Genomic DNA, 24,460 nt, shown 5'->3' on the forward strand with positions numbered 1-24,460 from the left:
GGAGAGCAGGGAGAGCTGGTTTTGGGCAATGAAAATGAGCACAGCTTTGGCACTATAATTGAAAGAGGTTTAGAACAGCAGGTTAAACTATCTAGTACCCTCTGGAGGCAAGGTTCAAGTACAGCTGCCCCATAGCCTGAGTAAGGCGTCCTCGTGGAAGAAGGTTGCAGGGAAAGTGGCTGCTTGGTCCTGACGTGACCAGTTGAAGAGTCATGCAAATTATCTTCCAAATACCTGTGTGTGTGTGTGACTTATTGGGTGGCCAAGTCTGGTAAAGCTATCTGAATGAACAAGTGATCCTTTCTTTTAAAAGTTAAAGATTTTGTATGAAAAAAACAGAAACATGGAAACAAGGAGTTGTGGGGAAAACAGAGCAAGTAAGAAAGCAAAAGACAGAGTTCTGGGGAAATAATAACCACAGGACAGAAAAGGAAGCGAAATGGTCTCATTTGATTTGCGTGGCAGACAGAAATTCCAAGTCCTAGCCCTGAGGTGAAAGGACTTTCCCGGACAAATTATAAGCAGGAGTGGGGAGAGGCAGGGCGGGTGTGGGAAGGGTAGGGAGGTGGAGGCCTGAGCTTTGGGAAGCAGGGCGAGCTGTCACCTGACGTCAGGCTGTGGAGCTGCTCCAGGCCGGAGGGAAAGTGGAAGCACAAGGCCTGGACTTTCCGAAGGTGCCCCTTCCATGCAGCAGGATGGCACGTGGAGACAGCTGGTGGGGTGGCAGGCTGACCTTCGGCTCAATCAGTGCCTGGGGCAGAAAGAAGCGGCAGAGGAGCCCTGGGAGGTGGGCTGGCTGAGACAGCTCCCTCCTGAGCCTTTTCACCCCCCTGCTCGGCCCTAGAAAACCCGGCGTTGTTTTCGGTCTAACAACTTCCCTTCCAGCGTAAGAAGGTAAAATTTAGGAAAGTAGTTCAAGTGTGACCTGGGGCCTTCTTCACCTTGCTTTCTAAACCGAATGGAAACGTTAACTTTTTGTCGTGTCCTGGACACAGAAACCTAGTCGTCTGTGCCATGTTTCCTCCCGTGCCTTGTCAGATTTGGCTTCCAGCCCACCTGAGCCTGGCGCCGCCTGTAAGAAGAGGGCCTGGTGGACCACGGAATCCACTCCACTCCACGGAGGCAGGGGAGCGTCTGAAGGTGAGGTCTACAAGCTCCTCACTGGGAGCGGGATATACTCCCGCTCTACGCCTTTCAAGTGACCCGAGGCATCGACTTCACCCACTTTTTCCTAGGTATCCAGCATCAAAACGAATATCCCCCACAAATTCTGTGGAATTCCTCTAAAATACAACCGTTAGCAATATGCTAATAATTAACCATTTATTATCATTAAAAACACAAGTAATTCAGGGCAATGAAACTCAAAAACTGAAAGAAGAAAAACCACCTTGGTATTTCTGTTTTCTTGTTTCTTATTTATGGCTGCAAAGGTCACCAATACATTTTCTCTTCTCAATCGGCGGCACGGTGCTCTTCCCCAATCATTATAACCGATTTCAGATGGTGCTAGAAAATTATATTGACTCTGAACACCAAAAGAAATCAGTCATCCTCTAAGGGGTCATAGGAGGATGCGAGGGTTGGGAAGGGCCCAAAGATTAATACATCCGCCATACACTCAGCCTTTTAACCCATGCACGACGGAGTCTGTGTTACAGGAAAAGTACTACAGAAGGTTTACTGTACAAATGAGTGTGAAGTTCTAGTAGTGAGACGTCGCATAATTAACCTGTTGTTTGTAACACCGCTGCTCACCGCTGGCGGCGGGGAGCTGGGGGGTGGGTGACGGCGGGGAGGATGGACCAGCTGCAGCGGCAGCGCTAGGTGGGCTCTCCTCACCGGCTGGTCTTTGCTTTCAAAGTCTTCAGGGCTGGTCCCATTCGTTCCTTTTGCCGCTGGCAGCGCAGCTGGTCTCCCCCAAGAACACTGATTTCAAATGGTGCTAGACAATCACTATTTAAATCTAAACCACCATGTGAAACCAGCTTCCTGAAGAAGCTTTAGGATCTGTTCTTCCTTCAGAGTGCTCTCTTACAATAAATAAGACAACCTAGAAAGGAAAAAGTTGAAACTGCGCTGTGAGGTATTTACTTTGTGGTCTAAATCGAGCTTTAGCAAATCTCTGTGCACGTGCTGTTCTCACCAAATCTGATGCGGGGCGGGGCGGGGGGGTGGTGCGTGTGCCTGTGACTCTTTATTCTTGAGCTGCCCAGACAAAGATTCAGTTTCATCATTTAAAGGCAATGGCACACGTCAACTCCTTCACTCCCGCTGGGAGGTCCAGGGAAATCCTTTCCTTGGGGAAAAGATTGGCCAGAGCTGATCCAGGGGTCAGAGTGCCCAGGTGCAGGATAAGTCAAAGTGCTACAACATACATGTAAATGGTACCAAGTAAGCAGGCGCTCTGGTATGAGTTCAAGAAAACGCTTCCCTAAATCTGGTGCTTTCGTTTGAAGATAATTTTGTTTGATTCAAAGGATGACTATGATTTGGGGGTCTAAGGAGGACAATGGAATAGCTCAGAGGCAAAGTAATATATTGATGCTAATGAGATCCTAATGTTTTTTTCCAGAATGGAATTCCTTAGATTGCACCTATGAGTAAAGGATTTTTGTTGGTTTTACTTAAGATTCTACTCCCCTCCACTCACTGCACTCCCAGTTCTCCTTAAATTATTTTTTGCTGCAGTTCTTTTCTCCTTCCCATTATGGTTCTTGATATCATTTTATTAGGAAGCTTACTGCCGTTCCCTTCAGGGTTCTAGGGATTCAAGAAGATACTTACTGTATCTGGGACACCTAACTAAAGAGATATGCATTCTTTTTTTAAAATGGTTATGAAAAATTTCACACATACATTAACTTTGAATGACAATAAATGTATTCCTAAATTTTTTCCACCTAAATTCAATAACTGTTCATTTCTGCCACCTTTGCTTTAGTGATGTTATCTACATGTACAACATACGTATACTTTTTGCTGAATCATTTGAAAGTAAATCAACAACCATCCTGACATTGTTTTCCTAACTTCTTGAGCAGGCCTAAAAAAATAAGGCCATTCTTCTATATAGTTACAATATCTTATTCATACCAAAGAAAATTAACAATTTCTTAGCATCATCTAACATGTACCCTATATCACAGCTTTTCCCACTTTCTGCAAAAAAATTTCTTTTGTGGTTTTGTTGGCTTGTTTTCAACCCCAAATCCCGTTGAGGTTCACTCATTAAGACTCTTTGGTTTCTTTTAACCTAAAACATTTCCCCACCCTTTTTTGGTTTTATCATGATAGCGTCACCTTGTGAGAATGGTTCTAATCTTGGCTGTACCGTTCACTTATTCTGCTTTCTTTGCTTAAATAAATTAACAGAAACTTAGCTTTTCTTAACTTTCCTCATACATCAAATGCCTGTGGGAAGAACAGGCAATTACAATGGAGGGAGAGGGGCTTCAGCTCAGGTCTGATTCCCATTCTTATCCCTGACAGGCTTGTCCAGTTACCCCTCAATAGGAGATCCCAACACAGACTCACCCTTCACAATGGAAAAGCATCACTGCACGTGCCTACCACTACTAGGCTAGTTTTTTCATCTCTTTAAATAAGGAAATAGAACACTATGGGCCGCAGAACTGGGCAGCAATCATTGCTGGGCAGCAATCACTAACTTCATCAAAGTAGCTCACTAACTGCAAAGAAATGCACATATTTTGTCAAGTGACAGGCAGTTAAATATTTCAACTGGATAGTAAAGTCAAGCATTTAAACTTGAAAAAGTGCCAAGAATCACTGGCACTCTCAAATAACTATTTCACAAATTTTGTGATTAATTTAGGGGTCCCCTGAATCCTTCTGGATATGCTATTGTAGTTGATAATAACAATGACTGAAGTATGCAAGATGCAGCCAGATTGTTCTCATTAGTTAAAAAATTCAAAATCCAGAACAAAAAGGTCTGTTTATTTTTTACAAATGACTAGTTACAGATTTTGCTTACCGCCACTTAGAAGTTTTTTTGTTTTGTTGTTTTTCTTTTGTTTCCCTGAAGAGTGAATTTCTTCCTTTTACTTATGACTAATAAGATCATACATAAAATATATGTCACACCCACACATGCACATATATGCGCGCGCGTGCGCGCGCGCACACACACACACACACACACACACACACACACACACACACACACACACACACACACACACACACACACACACACACATATATATCACCATACCGTTCTGTTACCTGAGCAGAAGCAAAGAGATATGGTAAGTTTTCTGTATTATCCTTTAAGTATGTTTTTCAAAAAATTCAGCAGAAGAATGAAGGTGGATATATTCTTTCCCATGTATGTCTCTTCACACGAGGAGGCATTTTCAGCAGACAAAGAGTAATTACTAGCACAGGGATCAGTCACGTAGTATACTTCTCTGAAGTCTGTAAGCCCTTGGGGGGAAACTGAGGTATTTAGTTGGTGACTGTGAAATGACTTAAACAAAATACAGTGAATTAGAGATCTTGAGTTGGATCTCTGTTTGTGTTTAATCGTCCAGCAAGAGGTCGGTTTCCTGCAAAGCCGTCTGCATGGGCAGACTGGCTATCAAATTAACACAGAGAAAAAAATCGCATTGTTCACTAGTAGGGAAGTGAAAAAAAAAACAGTTGATAAATTAACAGGGGCTCGTTCATTCTCTTTCCAGGACGTACATAGGTAAACAGGACGACAGCACGTGGTATCTGCTTACTTCGTTGAGTCTTTCAGTGACAGTCAACTGCAAGGAAAGATTTTACTCAGTAAACATCAGCATGTTTCCACTCCTCCCCATCCTCCAACCTCCAACAATCAACCTGATTGTTCTGTATTTTCAGGGCAGGAGACGGCAGGGCTGAACTTCTGTAACTCAGGGGGTCTCTATTTTAACCATTGACAGTTTTAAGGTACTGCATCGTTTGAAAGGAATGTTATTTTTTAACAACTCTTTCTTACACACAGAACACACACTTAACATTGTTAAACTCTCCACCTCCACATTAAAGTGATCACCTTTCAAGAACAAAATCCCTCCTTGGTGTCTCTCAGCACACGGGCTACAAGAATGCGTTTCTATTTCAAAATCCCACCTGCGATTCTTTACTTCATGCTGTTTTGGAGCAAGCTGCCATTCTCTGTTTTTTTTCTTCCAGATCTGATAGGAAAGTTAGAGCCTGAAATGTGAATCAATAAGCCACACCGGTAACTCCTGTGTGGCAAAAGCGGAACAGTGGAAACACGTTGTCTTCCTTGAAGTGAAATGCCAGTCTGTTCTTGCACGAGCAAACTGGATTAAGATAACGTCCCCTGGGGCTTGAGGATATTTCACAAGGAGACATCATCTGACTATGACGCTTCTTTAAAGAAGGTAGCTTCAGAACGTTACAGACTTCAGGATACAAGAGTCCTAACCCAAATATTCAGGCCAGGCTAAAGATGCAACTGTTATCGGTTGGAAGGTGCTGGATCGTACGGTGGGAAGTAGTTCTCTGTTGACTTACATGCCTTTAATGAATACTTTCTTACAGGAAGCAGATAAATAAGAGCGCAGGATCTGGAGCTCCGGCTCTAAGCTGAAGTCCTGGCTGTGCTGTTGACTAGCTATGGGATCTTGGGCAATCATTTAATTTTGCTGAGCCTTAGCATGCCAATCTAGAGAATGGAGATACAAATTCCTATCCTGCAGTGGTTCTTAGAGGCATATGGATTTCCATATATGGCAACAACTGTAATTTTTTAAAAAGCACTACACACAAATATTGTTCTATTAGACGGATCAGGACGCTGCAGTGCTTTTTGAGTGAAGGCCACATGAACTGCGAAGTGGATGGAAAGGTACTCTGATAAATCGTAACAGCTTCCATCTTTGGAAGACTTACTCTGTGCCAAACACTGTGCTACGTGCTTTCTATGCATTTTCTCATCATTCACAACCACCTACAAGGCTAGTGGCGTTATTTCCATTTTTCAGGTGAAGGAACAGAGATATAGCGAGGGTACAGGACTTGCTCTTGGTCACAAAGTTTAGGAATGGCAAGACCAGGATTCAGACTCCACTCTGCTTGGTTCCAGGCCCAGGCTCTTACTCACCATTCTTTGCTGCTTGGTGCTTTATAGATACTGTGACGGCCAATCTTCACATGGCCACGTGGACCTCTGAACATAAACGGGCTCTGAGGTGCAGGGTTTCGTCAAAAAGCACATGAGCAAACCACTGAAACCAGCTTTGGTCCCGAACAGCAGAAGCGGCACCTAACAACCAAGAGGAAGGAGAAAACTTGGAAACTGGTAGGATTTGGCCCCAGACCCTCCGCCACACTCTGACTTGCAGTGTGACCTTAAGCAAGTCACATCGTCTCTAAAGCCTTGTTTTCCTACTAGTCTTAAGCAAGCTCAAGTCTTTTTAAGTCCAGCAGCCCCCTCCCGCATGGGATTGTGGCAGTGCTAAAACACCGTCTCCAAATACAGCCCGCCAGCTCTTCCTCCAAAGCTGCCCGTTTCTATGGGGCAGTTCGGTGGGATGGTCCAACGCAGACTTCTGGGGCTGGAACGTCAAGTTCTGGAACTCACTCCCCGCACAAACTGGGGGAAGTTACTTGACTCTGTGCCTCGGTCTCCTCACCTGTGAAATCAGGGTAATAACAAGACTTACCACGTAAGGTTGTTGTGAGAATTAAGACAGAGAAGGAGAAGCAAGTAGAACTAGAAATAGCACATGTACACATTCAATAAATGATGGTTACAATGATAAAAATAAGAAATCGGTTTTCCTTCAGCCTGTTATAAGCAGAGATGTGGCTAAGAGATCTGTCACGGCTCCCAAACGGAAGGGCTCCCGGATCCCGCGCCCACACCCTGAGCTGTATGGGGCACATTCCACAGACGTTAACCACAGAGGAGTCTGACGAATACTAAATCCTGAAAAGATGCCCTCGGATCTACGAATGGCATCTCCAACTGAACTGACCGAAGTGAGTGGTTTTAATATTTTCTGCCTTCTCCTCTTCCCATTCTGAGACTTGAATACGGGATCCATACCCTTGATTTTAAGCAGAAGTTCATGTTATAGACTTTTTCTGATAGTAAATTGGAAGTTGAGTGTTTCAGAGAAAAAAAATCCGAGATCAAACACTGATGACCACCTAAAAAAACTTAACTGGGGGATCCTCCAGGAACAAAATAAAACAAAGCTCCCTTGAGACTGATTTTCGAGCACAAGCCTCTACTTACACAGGGTGTCAAAGAAATCTGTAGACAGATATTTTCCAGGCACAGAAATCCTCAGGGGGCATTTGTTCAGAAGATCAGCACCTGGAATTTAAAGGACAGTATGAGCCCTTAGGAAATATCCCAGAGTTGACAGAGGAAACAAAGTCAGTTGTTTTCTCTCATTACTCCACCAGTGTGATAAAGAGATGAATTTTTTAGAAGAAGGAAAAAGGAGCACCTTCTCTTTCCTGCTTAAGACACACAGGTCGGGAAAGTTCCTGCCCAGCGAGCGGCACACGCCTCCTCAAGCTGGAGGTCTCTCTGTGTGAAGCTGGTGTGGCTGCGTGCATTTCATAGCCCCTCAAGGTGTGTTCAGCTAGACGTCTTATGAAATAAAGCACCGTATGGACCCTACACCTCCAGTCACAGAGAAAGGCACGAAAGCAGCCTGCACAGGCGGCTTCTATTTTCAAAACTGGTTTCGCAACCTCCTGCCACAGCGGCACAGACTCCAGAGGGCCAGCAGAGGGCAGCACGAGTCTGTAAATTTGGCCTTTTCCTGCTTGGGAATCAGGCGGAGGACAATCTAGAACAGGATCCGGGTGACACTCTCTCCTTTGTGGTCTAACTTTAAAGGTGGAAAGCACCTTTCACCACATCACAGGAGCGGGAGCCCAGGTCGTCGAGGTCTTCGTTCCTGAAAGCTGGTTGTTCGAGGGAACGCTCGAGTCTTCCGCACACGGGACCTGCCCAGCTCCTGGGAGGGCTTCGGAGCAGCTCCAAGGAAGGTTCCTTAGGGAGGCCTGGCTCTCAAACGCTCACGTTTCAGCCAGCGAGAGGCTGAGTGACTCAGCAGTGCCATGCAGGAAAGTCTGTCCTGTCAAGTGACTGCCTATTGAAATGTCTAAGTTAATGATTACAACCCCTCGGAGGAGGAACTTAAACACAGCCAAGGCCAGAGAGCAGGCTTGCTCACCAGCGGACGCGTCAGACCTGGTTCACAGGCGTGACCTTTCAGCCGAGTGCTACTGAGCCGGACTGTGCTCAGGTGCTTCAAGATGCCGTCACAACAGGGACACACTATGTTAGGAAGATTCTTCAGAGTTGGGATTGAAATTCAAGAGGATCTTGACCAGTAAGAGAAACGGTTGAGAAAAACAACAGGTATATTCAGTACTGTCTTACAACAGAAAAATCAATCTAAAAAAAATCAAGCAAGTGGAGAAGTACACATGGGAAGGAAGATCTATCAGGGTAAACACACACAATTCAAGCCGACGTGGAGTCACACACGATTCTGGAATATTTAAACAACGTTATAAAATGATAGTGTGTTTCCAAAATTGTCTGATCATAAAAGTGAGGACAGGACCCAAGTCAGAGAGGAGGAGCTCTTTCCCTTTTTGACAGTGGCTGAGACGTGCATCAGACTGTGGGGAATGCCAGTCTGCTGTTTTCTGGGAGCTTTTCAGTCTTGGGAAAAGTATTTGGAATAGTTCATTTAAGCTGCTGGCAAGTCCTCCTTCAATTAACCTTTTCTTGTAAAAGCATGTGATAAAGCCTAATTCTGCACTATGCTTCTTCCATCCTTGCTGTCACGTCTCTTGAGGAACTTGGGACCTGTGCCTGCAGCCTCTTAAGACTTAGATGCACGGACATCATCTGCAGTTGGGGAGACCAGAGCACAGAAAGGTCTGGTCAAGAAAACTGTATGAGTTGGTGCTAAGGTTTCTTAACTATGAGGATATAAGTTTGACAGAGGCATTTTCAGCTTCCCATAACTTCTCTGCCCTGCCCCCTTCCCATGAGCACCGGAAGTCTGTGCCTTCCACAGTTGCTCTAATCTAAGTATGGTGCTGAGGCTCGTACTGAGCCCATCACCAGACGGGAGAGCGAAAGCCAGTGAGCACGCTTCGCTAACGGGATTCCTGCTGCTTTCTCGGGGTGGGGGTGGGGGTCAGGAGTCAACCTACACTCTCCACTGACAGCCCCCTGTCACAGAGCCCCCAAAGGTGGTCTTCTTAGGTGCTCAGCGGTCACCCTTTTGAACTTTTAAGGTGTTAGAAGCTGACCTCTGTCAATCCCTGCTTAGAATCAACCTACCAATGAGCATCTTCTCCTCACCTCTGCCTTTCCTCATGAGCATTAGCTTATCTGAGTTAGTATTTATGCGCTGCCTTTTTAACCTCAAGTGCTATTAAGCAACCTCCCATTTAATGGCCCATTTAACTGGGAACAGAGAGACGAGCAGCATAAGCTTTGAGATCCGAAAGACTAGGATTCAGATTTTCCCTCTGTCACTTGTTACACAGCTTGGACACGCTGTTTAACCCTTTTGAGCTTTAGTTTCTTATTTATAAAGTGAAAATAATAATGTTAATTCTCAGAGTTGTGAAAATATAACTAACTCAAATAAGACACACGGTAGGTACACAGACCTTCAATAAATGTCAACTAACCCCGTCACCCCCAAGTTTCCCCGTGAGGGGGTGGCTCATCTAACATTCTGGATAACAGTTCCTAAGGCATTATAATCAATATGTTAAAGTTGGTGTGAAAGACTGAAATAATATTGGCCATCAGTACACAGAACCTGTGGGTCTGGGGGCTTCTCTGGCGGGAAAGGGTAGCACATAAGCCAAGGGATGTTGCAGCAAGGAGTCGAGAGTCCAAGACAAGACAAGACAGATACAATCTGAAACTGGGATGAGGATATTCTAACCACGTCCCACCATCTATTCACGCATCACGGATTCACCGAGATGACAACGTAGCAGGAGCTGAATGAGGCTCAGAGGACACGAGAGCAAGCAAGGCAGGTGAGTCCAGTGTAAGTAAACAAATAAACAGATGATGATAGGATGTAACAAGGGCTCCAAAGGAAAACAGCCTGTATGGGGGCCAACTTAGGGCCACGTCCGAGGGAGGGGCTGGGACAGTCATGTCTTTCATTGAGGGATTAACAACAGCAGTGCTACAGAGCCACGAGTCACTTCTCAGTACTACTGATAAAGACAGATGCTTCAAAATCAATCAGCAGGCCTCCTGATTGCCTCCTAAGAGCCCGGCACTGGGCTAGACACTAGAAAACCAGGTAAGGAGATGATGTGGATGCACTTGCACAAGACCTTACAATCTAACTGTGGAATGACGTCTAACACACAGAACAGGTAAGTTGCTGCAGGGTGCACGCAGAGGAGAGCACAGCAGTCATTTAGGGCTGGGTGAGTGTGGGGCTGGCTAGAGGGGGCGGGGAGGGTGGGGTTCGAAGCAGAAAGGGGCCTGAGCTGGGCTCCACAGGCGTGACGTGGGCAGGTGGAAGAACGGGAGGGTTTCCGGGAGGGGATGCTAGCATTGTTAAACGTAGCAGGGAGGTGAAATCAGTGAGAATGGGGGAATGCCACTGCATTTGGGGCCTTTGGGAAATTAGACTGCCACGGATTTGAGGCAACACAGGACTGCAGTCAGGGGGTGTGTGTGTGTGTGTGAGTGTGAGCTCACGTATGTATTCCCCACACGCGCACACTCACACAGTGAAAGTTAACTGAGATCTGGGGTGGCAGGAGATGAGAAAACACACGAAATTTATGAAGAACAGAAGAAACAGATGTTTGTTGGATTTTACGTGGGAAGCACTATGCTGGAGACACAAAGTGAACAAGACAGGGCGCCAGTCCTCATGGCCTCAGCAAGCTAGCAGGGGTCCAGACAAGCAGGCAGTTTTTTTGGACAGTGGGTTAGGTTCTAGGACAGGGGAAACTCTAGGGGCTATGGGGCCCACAGGTGAGGCACCAGATTTTGGGGTCAGGATAATAAGCTTTCCCAGGGCCTCCTAGCTTCCTCCACGTCCACAGAGGAGTGGGCAAGAATATACTAGGGTGGTCGGTTCCTTTGGGTTCCCCAGAGAGACTGGGAGCCCCTTTCTCAGGATGACTTGATGAATAGGGTATGCGGGTACCCGTCTGTGGGGAATGCGGGCATCTGGGGTGCTGGGTTACATCAGCTGGAGATGCAGCACCTGCGCAGCTCAGATGCTGCTCTCTGCAGGTGCGCAAGACACTCGGGGAGGGGCAGCTCCACACCCTCCGCCCCAGTCCCTTCGTCTCACGAGGCCCGAGGCGCCTTCGAGTCCCATGAGAATACAAAAACCTTAAGGAGAACTCCGTGCGGCTTTCTATTCCGTTTCTCCAGCTTACCGTGTAATTTTCTGCTAGGAAAATTTTACCCACGGCTTAAATTGGAAACATTTGCTAGATTATAATTTTTTAAGCCCATACAAATAAAGCCAGTACTTAAAAAATCCGAGGCAGACGTAAGTTAAACCACCGCCCAGGCCTTCCCTGTGGCCACCTCTGTGTGCAGCACGTGGAGGGACGGCCCAGCGCCCTGGAGCGCGATGCCCGGGAAAGCTGGCAGGGACACGGCCAAACGCTTCTTCCCGTCTCTCTTTAAAATATATTGTCTACCTTAAGAATGAAGACAATATAGGTGATGGGGAGGAAAACGTTGTTATTCATCCCGTAAAATCATGCTCAGAAGCAAAACACAAGCTGACTGCCCTCCGCGCTGTCTCCCAGGGCTGGGAGGACGGAAGGCGGCACTTACTGTTGTTGGCACTACGGAACGGCTCCTCCCACGAAAACATCTTGTCGGATGTGCTTCACTGATACTTCTGACATGTTTAGTTAACGCAATCATCGTGCGGTTAACACAACAAAGCGATCCGTAACAGCTGCCTCCGCGCCACCTGGAAGGACCCTGCAGCACTTGCCCCCCCCCCCGCGCCCCCCACCCCCCCCCCCCAGGCCTTGGGTGGGAAACTTCCTTTGACTGGGTTTTCCTCCTCAGATGAGTAACTGTATCCATCTCTTGGTTCAGGGTGTTGTCCTTATACAAAGACAGGCAACATCGTCCTCCTAGGGGATCGGGGAAGCCGCTGGCAGAGAGCTAGGGACCTGGCATGTCCTTCTCTGCAGCTCTTGTGGACACGGAAGTGGAGAGGGGGGGGTGTCGGAGGACATGGTGGCGCGTGGGCCCAGCAGGGGTCACTGGTTCACGCCGGGGCTCACGGGGAACCGAGTCCTTTCCCGTGGGCTTCTCGAGGCCTGGCCTGCAGTCCTTGGCCAAGCAGGGAGGGTGAGTCACTGCTCCTCCAGCGGCGGCTCCCCTGCCCCATCTCCACCGCCCTTCTCTCTATTCCCAGGAGACACGTGCAAGCTTCTAGAGCATCTTCTGAACATCACATTCACTCAGTGCCCCACGGAGCACAGTGTGCTCTCAGAACATTGCTCAATTCTGTCTCCTGTGGGAAGGAGTCGACGTTTGTTTATTAAGAACCAGCGTGAAATAAGTTAATTCTCATCCAAAAAAAGAAGGAGAAAGGGGTCTATCAAGTCTCCCATTTCAGCACATAGATAGAAATTCTATCATTCTTATTTCTGGAAGCCCAGGAGCTAATAAATTCACCAGGCTGACAAAGGAGGTCGGGCGGAAGCTGTCTACACAAGTAAGTAACTGATTTGTTTCATTCTGTACAAATGAGGTTCTCCTTTCTGACCTAAGCCATTTTCTAAGCATCATCCAAGGGCAGCAGCTTCTCCCGCCAGGCTGGGACACGAGCTGTGTGGACAGAGGAGGGCGGCCCGGCTCCCACCGGCCTCTCCTTCCCGCGCCGTGACCTCCGGCCGACCACGGCCCCTGGTTCAGTCTCCTCATCTCTGAAACAAGCAGCTGTCTGTGACAGTTTCCCTTGTGCTCTAAAATGATTCTAAGATGTGACATGAAGTGTGAGGCTGGTCTCCACTCTGGCCTGCACCTAAGGGGCTTCAGTCGTCAGCCCATGAGTGGAAAGTGGCCCTGCCAAGAAAGAGACATTCTGAATCACTCAAAACCATGAAGAATGTTGGCTCTGACTTCAGAAGGGCAGGAAAAACAAATCCATGCCCAGACGGGCACTTGCTGACTGGCTGTCTCTGCCTTTTTAACTCCTCAGGGCCTGAGTGCTTCTCAAGAGCCTTCTGACGCTCTGATGCTTCAACGCTGTCAGGCTGGTACCCTTTGCCGGCTTCCTTACAGGCGGGCATGCCAAGTCCGGGGCGAATGCTCATTAATCTTTCTGTATGGTCACTGGGATTGGCTTTTTTGCAACTTCCACCCCCAAAGCAGATTAGTTCTCCCTCCCAACACAGGTCAAAAAATAAAGAATAAAGCTGCCCTCTTTTTAAAATCCTTTCTCCAAACTGCACGCTCAAATCCAGTGAGTCTAGAGATTCTTTAGACTGGAATGGATTCTAGAATCAACTGACCTCTGACTTCCAAATGCATTTCAATTTGGCCTTTATTGATCTGAGATCATAAAGGTTGTAGGAATCAGGATATGGCTCTGGTTGCTAGTAGAAGCTGCATTAATTCTTCCTGCCTTTGAGAAACTGGGAACACTTTGGACCATCCATAGTTTTGTGTGGCTCATGGAAAGTAAACAAGATAATAACAGAGAAAACCCAACTTCCTGGTCACAGCTCACAGCATCTTTGGCAACTAAGTAGCGAGTTCCCTGGCCCTGCTGAAAACTGCCCCAGGGTGGTCAGAGCATGTGCATACACCCAGTGCTCAAGACAATTTGCCCAAGAAAATGACTGGGTTTTTGCCTTCAGGGACACTTCAGCTGTAGAGAATAGCTAGCTGGGCACACGATGTGTGAAGTTTAAAAAATGAAGCTTTTTTTTTTTTAAGTTAAAGAACTGCATACTCAAAAAGCAAGAGATGTGGTGCTGTTTTCTCCGATTCTGAAAGCTCACAGTGGCCACAGCACAGTTAACCACACAGAGCATTCGCATTCAGGCAACTGTCTGATTAATTGTCACCAGACTTGTTACGGCCTTATAGGAACTGAGCAAGCTGGGAGTATTTCCTAAGAGCTATTCAGTTGTGAAAATGTAGAGGGCCTTCTGTTTTGTCTTTTGGAAAATCTAATCAGCTAAAATGATGACTTGGTAGTCAGACTTGCACTTCTTTTGCTACTTGAAAAAGGCTTATTTTGCCAGGCAAGGAGAGAGATTATGGTTAACTTGTTTTTTTAGACTGAGGTCATCTCTATTCATTGGTGTAGTAAATAAGCCAGACTTAAACAAAACAAAACAAAAAAACACCAAAAACAAAAACAAACAAAAAAACAACCCTCCTTTCAAGAACAACACTACATTTTTATCTTCTCTGGGATGAACTAAAAGCACCATAATTTTTTAAAAACAACAGCCATCAGAGTATCTATGAATGATAAAGAAAACTTAAAAGAACCCTAAACCTCATTTGCTCATTTCCGAGAATATCGACAGCTTAAGGTATCTCTTCATATCATTTTATTCCTTAAGCTCTCTTAATTTACAAGGTCTAACAGAATCTTAAACCATCGTTTTAAAATCCTCTTCATCCCATTCTTAAAGATATCCGTAAATGGATAATTTTGGTACGTTCAAATAAAACAACCACAGCCCATAAGTATAATTGTGAGGAAAAACTCTGTACTTTGCCAAAGATACCAGCTAGAAACTACCATTAGGACAGTTTCCTTTTTGGTCTTCAATTGCCTTTATTTCACTTTCCTATCAGCTCGGTGACACTCTAGATGCATAAAGCTTTCTCCGCAGCTCTGGCGGTGCCTTGAGAGCCTTGCAGAGCCGGGTGAGGTGGAGAACTCCCGGTGTGCCAGGGCACCGTTCCCAGGGCGGTGACTCAGCTCTGGAGGCCACCTGCTGCAGGGGTGCTGCCACTTTCCGGGTCATTGCCAGTCACGAGGGTAGAAGGACAGGACAGAGCTGAATGGACCCAAAGAATCAACAGCTCAGAGCCAGGTCAAGGGCAGCGTCAGAAGGAAAACCTTTGTTTATAGAAAGTCCAGCCTTTCCAGGTGAGGCTCTGCGTAGTAGAGGGGCTTCACAGCTGGGGGCTAAGCATCTTGGTCACCACCTGGGCCTCTGGCTGCGGTATAAAATGAAGGCAGGGCCACAGGGCAGCTCCCACTTTCAACACCACTTTGATCAAGTCACCACGGTTTTCAAAAGTAACAAAGGGCGTCCGCTGCCAGCAAGATAGCCCATTGCTTTTGAGGTCTTTCCTCCGCCTAAGTCCAAACTTTCTCCAGGGCATTCTCTCGACTTCCTTTAGGTAAACCCTCTGCTCCAACTGAAATCGGCTGCCTCCACCGCCCCACTCTGCGGGGCTCCCTCCCTCTGGTCTGTTTTTTTGTTTTGAGAGGCCGGGTGGGTTGCCAGCAGCCACAGACACTGAGCTACTCCACCTGGGATCCTTCTCATTCTTTGCCAGTTTTAGGTGTACAAAACCGCTAAGGTTCAGTTCAATATTCCCTTCTCACTCTACGGAGCCTCCCTGGACCACTCGGGCATGTCACCCTCTCCTGCACTCACAGCACTTAACATCTTAACCGTGCAAAGCCAACCGATGTTTACTCAGTCCTTCCAACGTGTTAAGTCCTTTCAGTCAACGACAAACATTTAAGGGACGTGTGCTCCACGTCAGACAGCATGTCAGGTGCTCCGAGTATGAAGGGAAAAGACACTGTCCCTGCAGCAGTTTACATCCCTCGCAGGACAGAAGCACGTGAGCATCGCCACCTAGCACGTGGAAGGAGCTCTGCCTGCAGACTCAGCAGGCTTTACGGAGGAACTCTAGGCTGAATTTTGAAGGAAAAGGAGGGTTTTAACGGAGGGACAAGGTTGGACAAGGAAGGAAGGAAGGCAGGTGCTACAGAAATAAGACGGCGAGTTCTCTTCGGTATCTCTGCAGCTTTGGGTTGAAGGGCTGCGGGGCACACGGGGCTGGGAGGTGGGCCGGGGCCTGGGCGTGAGGGGCTTTGCACTGGCCGAGTACCTACATTGTATGAGGTGGATCAACAGGGTGTGAGAGAGGCGGACGGCAGGGCTGGCTGGGGTCAAGAGTGCTGAAGGGCTGAGGCACTTGGACATACATTATCTTGCTCAATGGCCACCACATTCTTGAGCTCTTTGTTTGGCAATTAATCACACACTGCCTTGTGACACGTTCACATCTGCTATCTCGTTCCCTAACGTGGCCTGCATGCTCTGTCTTCTCCCCAGCTAGAAGATCAGCTCCTTGCAGGCACAGAACAATGCCTTCTCTCTGCTGGCCCACAGTGGCCAGCGCAGTGCCTCATACCCACAGACCGTCAGAAACACACGCCTTTTTTTTTTCCTTCCCTGTTCTTTTTTTTTAAATTGAAGTACGGTTGATTTAACACAGGTCTTAATTGACACTTCAGAATGTGCTCTTGCCGCCTGTCAAATAAGTAATTAAGTCCATCAGCAAATAATTCTGGATGGTACTTAGGGCACATATCAAAAAGGTGTGCAATATAGGTGGGTGGGTCCTGCCATGGAGTCTGGACTCTTCCCCAGAAGCATTCTGAGTGAGGAGCAGGAGGGCGGGCTGGAAGGAGAGGTTAGCTGGCCTGCTCCGCGAGGTGATGGACTTCTCTTCACCCGCACTGACTGGCTGTGCCTTTACTCTCGGGCCTGGAGCTTAGCTTAGTTCTTTCCCGAGCTCTATCACGCCCAAGGGGAATTAGTCGGTGATCTGGGTCTTCGCCTGCTTTTATCCTGCCTCCCTTTATTCCCTCTATAGTGGTGAGCAACAGTGATATGCCGGACACTGTGACACAGAGAAAAAAAGTCTCCCCTCTCAGGTACCTTATGTCTTGTGGGAGGGGAAGAAAAGCACTTGGTTATAACGCGGTGTGCTCACTTTTTCTCCCTCCCCTCCTCCCTCTTACTACATCACATTATCTAATGTAATCCAGAGGGCTCCCTGGAGGAGGTGATACCCGAGACAACTCCTAAGAATGCACAGGTGTCAGCAGATGAACGGATGAGGAAAAGAGAGGAACACAGGTAAAGACGTGGTCCGGGGCAGAGAAGCGGGCTTCAGGGATCTTCTGAGAGAGGCACTGGAACCTGGAAAAGGAGGAGCCATTAAAGGGCTCTGAGTAAGAGAAAGACAATCAGATTTACATTTTAAAAAGATCAGTTGGGAGGCCAGTGGAAGAGCTTACTGGAAAGTAGTGACCTTGGAGTCCAAAGAGGGCAAAGTACGGATTAGAAAGATAACAAAGCAGAATGGTTAAGCCCTGGATATGGAGTGACACGTGTAGAGAGAGAGTGACTGAGAAAAGTCTTTTCAAAAGACCTTTAAAATGACTATTTCAGAGAGCCTCCATCAACAGGTTACACACGCACTGCTGATGCTGGCCCCAAGGGGGCAGCCTCACACAGCCATTCCATGGCCAGACCCTCCAGGATGCTGGGAGAGAATTTCCAGGTTTTTGTGCAGAAAACTGGGAGCACTTGGTTTTAACCACCAGAAGGGGCTGGCCTTTTCTAGGCCTTTTGGACTAACAATTTTGAGTGATGAAGAATATCTACCATTCTCAGCTTAGTTCCTTGTAGTCGATTTAAGACATTGTTATTCTATTCAGGGTGGTTCTCTCCTTACCCAGAGATCTGACAAAACTTCAGGTTTTTGACTTACAAGGCAATCAGCACAACTTCACCTGCCCTCGACCTGGCTTTCTCTTCCCGGTTGCTCACCTCTTCAGCTCCCCCCTTGGATTCATAGATGCCCCTCGCCAATCCCCAAGGGAGTCCTGGACTCTCCTGCCCAGGCAGCCTTTAAAGATGTAATTCCCGGTGGAGGCTGGATGGAACCACCCAAACTTAAGAGAACGGGGTTCTCCACCACATAGGGCAGAGCCACCAAGTAAATTCTGGAAAGGAGACACAAGCTCTCTGAACTTGCCCCATAAACATAACTTTTCTCCCACTGAGAACCTCTGTAGAAAGCATGGAGTATCAGGTGATTTGGGGGGTGGAGAGGTGTGGGCAGCATGAAAACTGGTGGTCTTGTCTCTCACTGGGATATCTGAAGGGTAGCCAGCCAAGCCCTCAGAGAAGTGTGTTGGGCGTTTGAAAACGCAGACTGAGAAGGAAAAGTTTTCAGTTAAGTTTTCACCAAGGAGAACCAGCTAGTAAAGAGCTTGGCCCCATGATCCAGTCTGACAATGATCCTTGAAACTGCAGGAAACTGGCACATGCTGCCGGGACCTCGACAGCCCCAGGGGCACTGTCCCCAGGTCAGCGACACTGCCCACCTGAGACCCCGTGTCCCCCTGCGCAGTTATCTGCGGGGGCTGCTGGGGCCTGTGCTCTGTGTGGGGCTGAGCCTTTCCTGGGGAGGCGAGGGCTGCTGTGTAAGCAGCCGGGGAGGAAGGCAGGCACAGAGAGGGCACCAAGACCCCAACCCAGGGCCCCTCGGGCTTCCTGGGTTGTCACTTGCTCTGACTGGCTCTCGTGACCACGTAGGTCTATTTGCCTGAAGAGGTAGGAGAAAGTAACAGAGACTCCATCACTGGAACCAGAGTTTGTGATCCTTCCCAAGAAAGGCAAACCACCTTGCAGGCACTCCACACACTTTAACCCATTCAGGCCTCACAGCAGCCTGTGAGGTGGGTACTACTCCCATTTGACAGACTAGGAAACTGAGGCACCAAGACATTAAGTAACGTTAATGTGCCCAGAGTCACACAGCCAGCAAGTGGCAGAAGCGGGCTGCAGACCCAGGTAGCCTGACTTCAGGGCCTGTAGGTTATATCCTGTCTCATCTTATCGAGAGGGAGAGGGAGAGGCCCGGGAACCTCCCAGGGTCACTGGTGCTCACGGGCTGGCGTGGATATTGGGGAGGGGGCGGGGATTGGATGGAAGAGACAGGGATCCGGTCTCCTAATCCCACCCAGTGCTTCCTCCACACAGTACGTGGTGCTTTCTGTGCTCTTACTGGCACCACTTGCTCAGAGGGCCAGAGAGACGGACCGGCCCTCAATCAAAACAACGACCAGCCAAGCAGAAGTTTACCAAAGAGGCAAAAAACCTTGTATGGAAATTGACCTACACTTTTCTTACTACAGACAGAAGCCCTTCAGCTTGCAAAAGTGATTCTAGAGACAGCTGGTATATTCCAGACAGGATCCCTTCCTTTTATCACTTTTTGCAGGTTGTACTTGATTTATAACCTCACTGAAGTTTTCAATTGATCTACCATTGCTAGTGGTTAAAATCGGCTCACCCCAAATTTTAAGAACCTACTTGTAGAGGTCATGTCAGCATCAGAACTTCCACGCGTGCCTGAATCACCTCAATGTAGGAAAAGAGAAAAAGAGTGAACTATGTCCCCAGGCCCCGATTTCCAGAGAAAACCACACCTCAGAGGGAAGGCACTGGTCCCTGGGTGGGACACAGAGCCCTCTGAGAGGCCCCCTAAGCAATATCACAGACTCGAGCTGAATTGTGTGGGTTTCAAAGCTGCTTCGTCAAATCGGCAGCCCACCAGGCCTCATGAATATTTGAAAGCATAATATAGAAGTGAAGTGAACCAGAGCAAGTGCGCCTGGCACTGAACCTCCCGCTGGGAAGTACTGCGGTAGGGGAGGAACCCGTGTCTCAGAGCAGCCCTGACAGACTATAAAAATACCTTCTGCTTCTACTCTCATCCGTCTGGTCCCTGTCCCAGACGCAAGCTCAGCACAGCCTGGTCCACAGAATCTATTACATCACCGTCTACCTGCACTTCGTAACTGGATAAAGAAGGCGGAATATTCTTTTTTTCTTTCTCACAGACTCGAGTTCAAATTTACAGACTAGGATATAATGATATTCTATTCAAACACAGGCGCCAAGGGTACCTGCTTCAGCCTGGCATCTCAGGAAAACTTTGGAAGTAGAGTCCTTTAAAGGAAATCACTTACTTTAACTGCAGACTGGCAATAACGACTCACCCCAGAGATCCAGCTAAATGCGGGCACAGGAATTCTTAATGACAGTCAAGCAAATAAGATCTTATATAAAGGGAAACTTCTGCGTAAAATGCCTTGTGGACAAGCTGCTCTGACCTCCTCCTGCATCCTCAAAGCTCTTCTGCTCTGTTGCGTAACCCATAACCTTGAGATCAATCAGCCCTTCCTGTCAGCAGCTTCTCCGCGTCCACCTGCCCCTACAGGTAGTAAAAGACAAAAAGGATCAGGACCAGTGTTCACACAACACGTCCCAGCACTCTCTTCCTCCTGGCCTCACCCCACCCCCCAGCTTCGAAGTTCATTTCTTCTAAAATGGGGGCGAGGTGATTCAAAGAGCGAGGGTGCGCGGAGGAAAGAGGAGGGACGCGTGGCCGCCTGCCCCGACCTCACGGGCAGCACAGGGGAGCACTCCCTTCCCACACGGGACTCGGGGGGGACTCGCCAAGCAGGAGGCCGCCAGGCTGCTCGCTAGGGAGGCCCAGACGGGAGGAGGTTTAACGTCAGAAAAGGGCCTCTCTCGCCCCGCCCGCGGAAACAGCTCCACCGCTCAGCGGACCACCAGAACCTCGGGGGCCAAGAACGCAGGTTTCACTTTGCAGCCCTGACCAGGGTTTTTGTTTAAATCCTGCCGCCTGGCTGTGTTCCCGCCACAAGACTGGCACGTGTGACCCACGGCAGGGCGGGCAGATCATCGGTTTAAACCCAGTTCCGTTTAAAGTCACTGTATAGTCCTGTGGGCATATTCTCACACTTTGGGGCACCTGATACGACTACTGGTTTCACTAAAATCTGCTTTTGCTGTATATCCTTGTTTATTCCCCTCAACAAGTGACAGCATCAGAAGAGGAAAGGCAGGCAGCCTTCTGGGGGGACAAGAGCTCTCCTAAGAGCCTGGGTGCCTGGGCCGCGGACACTTCCGGGGGTCATCGAGCATGTCCCTGAGACCTCTGGGATGGACACCTTCCAGAGCAGGGAGGGACCAAGCTGAAGGCCTCTGAGGGGCCACACCTGCTTGCCCCTCTCTCACCTGGGCCACACCTGCCTTCTTCCTGATCCTCAAAGGCCAGGCTCATTTCCCACTCCAGAGCCTCTTAAACGTGCTGATCTCGGCGCTTGGAACTTTCCCCCCGACTCCTCCGCCCACACATTCCTTCCCATCCTGCAGCTCTAACCTTGGAGATCACCTCCTCACAGAACCACTTGAAAGGAAGGCCCTCTTGCATCACAGAGCACCTTTCCCCTCGTCTCATGGAGCCTGAGTTTTAATAGACTGCTTTTCTGTGCATTTACTCAAGTTCCATGGTGACAGAGATCACTGTCATCATCTTCTCAGTGCTGACCAGTGCCTGGCACACAGCAGCTCCTCAAGAAATATTTGTTGACTGAATGAACAATGACGCCAGACTGCCTTGACCTCCGAGTCACTCTGATCTGTGAATGTCCTGTAGAAGGTACTTCTAACTGCATCGCCATCTCATCCTGACCTTGCCCACCCCCCAGTTAAACCATAATAAAATGCTGGGATGGCTTCTTACTGTGGATAACCAGGTACAAAAGGAGACGTCCATAACTGACACTCCAAACCACCGCTGGAGGAATTTATGAACTTTGTCTAACGTTCTACCGTGGTGGCAAAATTAATTTCTGTGTGAAATTAAAAATTCCTCCCTTTGACAACATTCCCAGGAGTACCTAGAACAGAGCAGGGCTGAGTATTAAATCCTGAACTTTTAAAGTTTAGGAAATGTTGCCCAAATCTCTCTCTCTGACTCTGTATTCCGCGGGTTACCTGCTTATGGAAATGACACAGGCCCTGCACTCCAGGTGAGTCCGTCATACCTAGCTCTGTGTGTCCAAGATGCTGCCAGCTCACTAGCTTGCCCTGCCGCCCACCCCAGCCCGCCCCCGCCGGCAGGCCCGTGGAGAACACCCCAGTCTGACATTAAGATCTATTCAACTGGTCAATTACACAGCCAGCAACCTCTCAACAGCCTCTTAACTTGTCAACCGAACCAGCCCCCGACTCATATCCTCTTGCTCACTTTCTCGGTGCCCAGACACACACACCTCCCAACCTGCTCATTTCGTACTCCCTAATACACCAGGATCTTACTCAATTTGCTCAAGAGCTTTACCAGAACCCCCGCAGTTCTCCATTTTTCCAAAAGCTCTACTACTCCCCTCCCCCAAACAAGAGCAGCAGCCAGCTTGGTCTGCATACAAAAGATTCACCGTCAACACCTAGAAACTTGGAAAGGATCCATCACAGGTCACTGTAAAGCTTTCCCTGGAAACGTGGGTGGGGATGGGGGGGTAGGAGGATGCCAAGGAAGACATTAAAAGGGAGAGAAATTAAAACCTGTTGATTCTCCCTACTTGGTGAGGACAAGAATGACACACTGCTTTGTTACAGAGTCTAATACCTGAACTAAGACCGGCCTTGGAATATTCACATTGTATGTCAGAGACCTAAGCTCAAGTCCTGGCTTTCCCACCTACAAACTGTGTATATGAACCGGGGTAAGCTGATGTTTCCATGTCAGTGCAATGGGGTTAAAGAAATTGACTTCCCAGAGTTGCGGTGAGGATTCAGTCAGGTAATATCATGAATGTACCTTAGGAACTGTCAACACTGGATATTTCATATATTAGCTTCCCTTGTCACCAAGTATGTCATTTCTACCTCTCTCTCATTCGAACATTTGCTGAGTACCTGCCATGTGTCAGGCACTGTCTTGTGTGTCAGGGTGTTTATCCAAAGGTAAACAATACCAATCCTGGCTCTTAAAGGGCCAGCGCAAGTCAGGGAAGACAGACAAGAAACAGGAAGTTAGAATTTGGTATGATGTGTGCACAAAAGGGTAAGCAGAGGGTGCTGTGGAAGCATGTGGGGCACTTGACCTGGTCCTGAGCAGTCAGGAAAGGCTGCCTGGAGGAGGTTTCATCTGAAGGGAACAGTAGTGGTCGGCTAGGAAGAGAGGGAAGGAAAGAGCTTCCACGCGGAGGGCAAACATGACCAGCTTCATCTGGCTGGACCAGAGACCATGGAATAGAGGTAAGGATGGGGTAATGCCAAAAGATGAGACCAACGCATGAAGGGCCTTTGTGCCATATCACTGGAAAACCCGCTCTTCCCGACTGAGGCATTATGTAGTCAGTCTACCAAGCAATAATAGTCTCACAAGATGACAGATTTCTGGGTCCTGACAGTGCGCTTAAAGTACAGGGCCTGAACTTAGTGGAAGGCACAATATTAACAAGTTTCTATTCATTTCCAGTAATAAAAGAAAAGGGGATTCCATCATGGGCCACACCTCATCGCTTTTTTGGTAGCTGGGATAGTTGCTTTGTTAATTACCTTTTTGGGACATACTACTCTCTTATTACCAAAAGCGCGTTGGCTGGAGCCGTGGGGGCAGGTTGTGGTAACGTGCATCATTAATGACAAGCTGTAACCAGGTGAAGATCCAGAGCAAGGTAAGGCACGATAATGCCCAGCTTTGGGGGCTGCATCCATCCTCCCTAATATATGAAAACCACTACAAAAGATAATTGACTAAATGAAATTGAGTGGCCCCAAAGGATAAAAATACTTCCAAAATATGAGTCATTTATGGAAACTGAATAGGATACAAATTAAGAGCTTGGGTTTAGGAGCCAGACTTCTGTGATTTGATCCTGGCTCCTCCACTTACTAGCTGTGTAATCTTGGGAGAAAAAACTTAACTTCTCTGTGCCTGTTTCCTAGCTGTAAAATGGGTATAATAATAGCACCTGCCACACAGGATTGTTTATTAAAACAGACAACCAAGTAAAGTACGCGGCCCAGTGCCTGACATATGGGGCCCAGCTAAAAGTGTTACCTACTGTTGTTAGTATTACTAATCTCTTGCACCTGTGTTGGGTCAGGTCTATTCTCACCTATTGTTTACATGAATGAACAATTAGAGGCCTGAACACAGAAATGAGTTATTCCTTGTTAATCCTGCCCCCGGAATAGTGAGGCCACAGGAAATACCACCGAAGTGACCTGGAATCCTTGGTTAGTCATGGTTGGTACAGATTAGGTCACAGCTAACTGACACTGTTATCACCACAGTGGTGATGATATGCATACTTCAGTTTCAAATGAGAGGGCTCTCAATTTAATCAGTACATGAAAGATTCTGTACTGGAAAATATCCCCCATCTACCTAAAACATTGTTTCTGTGCCCTCTGTTGTTTTTTTAAATCCCTGAGAGTAACACCATAGGGTATTTCATTAGAGTTTTCTCTTCAAGACATCTATCTTAAAAGTTAAGGATGGGGCTTCCCTGGTGGCGCAGTGGCTGACAAT

At 47.8% G+C, this 24,460-nt stretch overlaps 1 long non-coding RNA gene across 2 annotated transcripts in view; it reads right to left on the minus strand.

Moving 5' to 3' along the window:
* Window positions 1-4,546: 4,546 nt before the first annotated feature.
* Window positions 4,547-24,460, minus strand: part of LOC133096464 (uncharacterized) — a 196,216-nt gene continuing 176,302 nt past the window's right edge. The window contains exons 6-8 of one of the 2 annotated variants that reach the window (XR_009701781.1): window positions 7,268-7,348; window positions 6,128-6,659; window positions 4,547-4,778 (exon numbers count right to left, since the gene is read on the minus strand). This is a non-coding gene — a long non-coding RNA (uncharacterized LOC133096464). Of the gene's footprint in view, window positions 4,779-5,166; window positions 5,193-6,127; window positions 6,660-7,267; window positions 7,349-24,460 lie in introns of those variants that run through there. The other variant, XR_009701782.1, reaches the window with a different exon arrangement.

This window comes from Eubalaena glacialis, chromosome 8, assembly GCF_028564815.1.
Source record: "Eubalaena glacialis isolate mEubGla1 chromosome 8, mEubGla1.1.hap2.+ XY, whole genome shotgun sequence".
NCBI lineage: Eukaryota > Metazoa > Chordata > Mammalia > Artiodactyla > Balaenidae > Eubalaena > Eubalaena glacialis.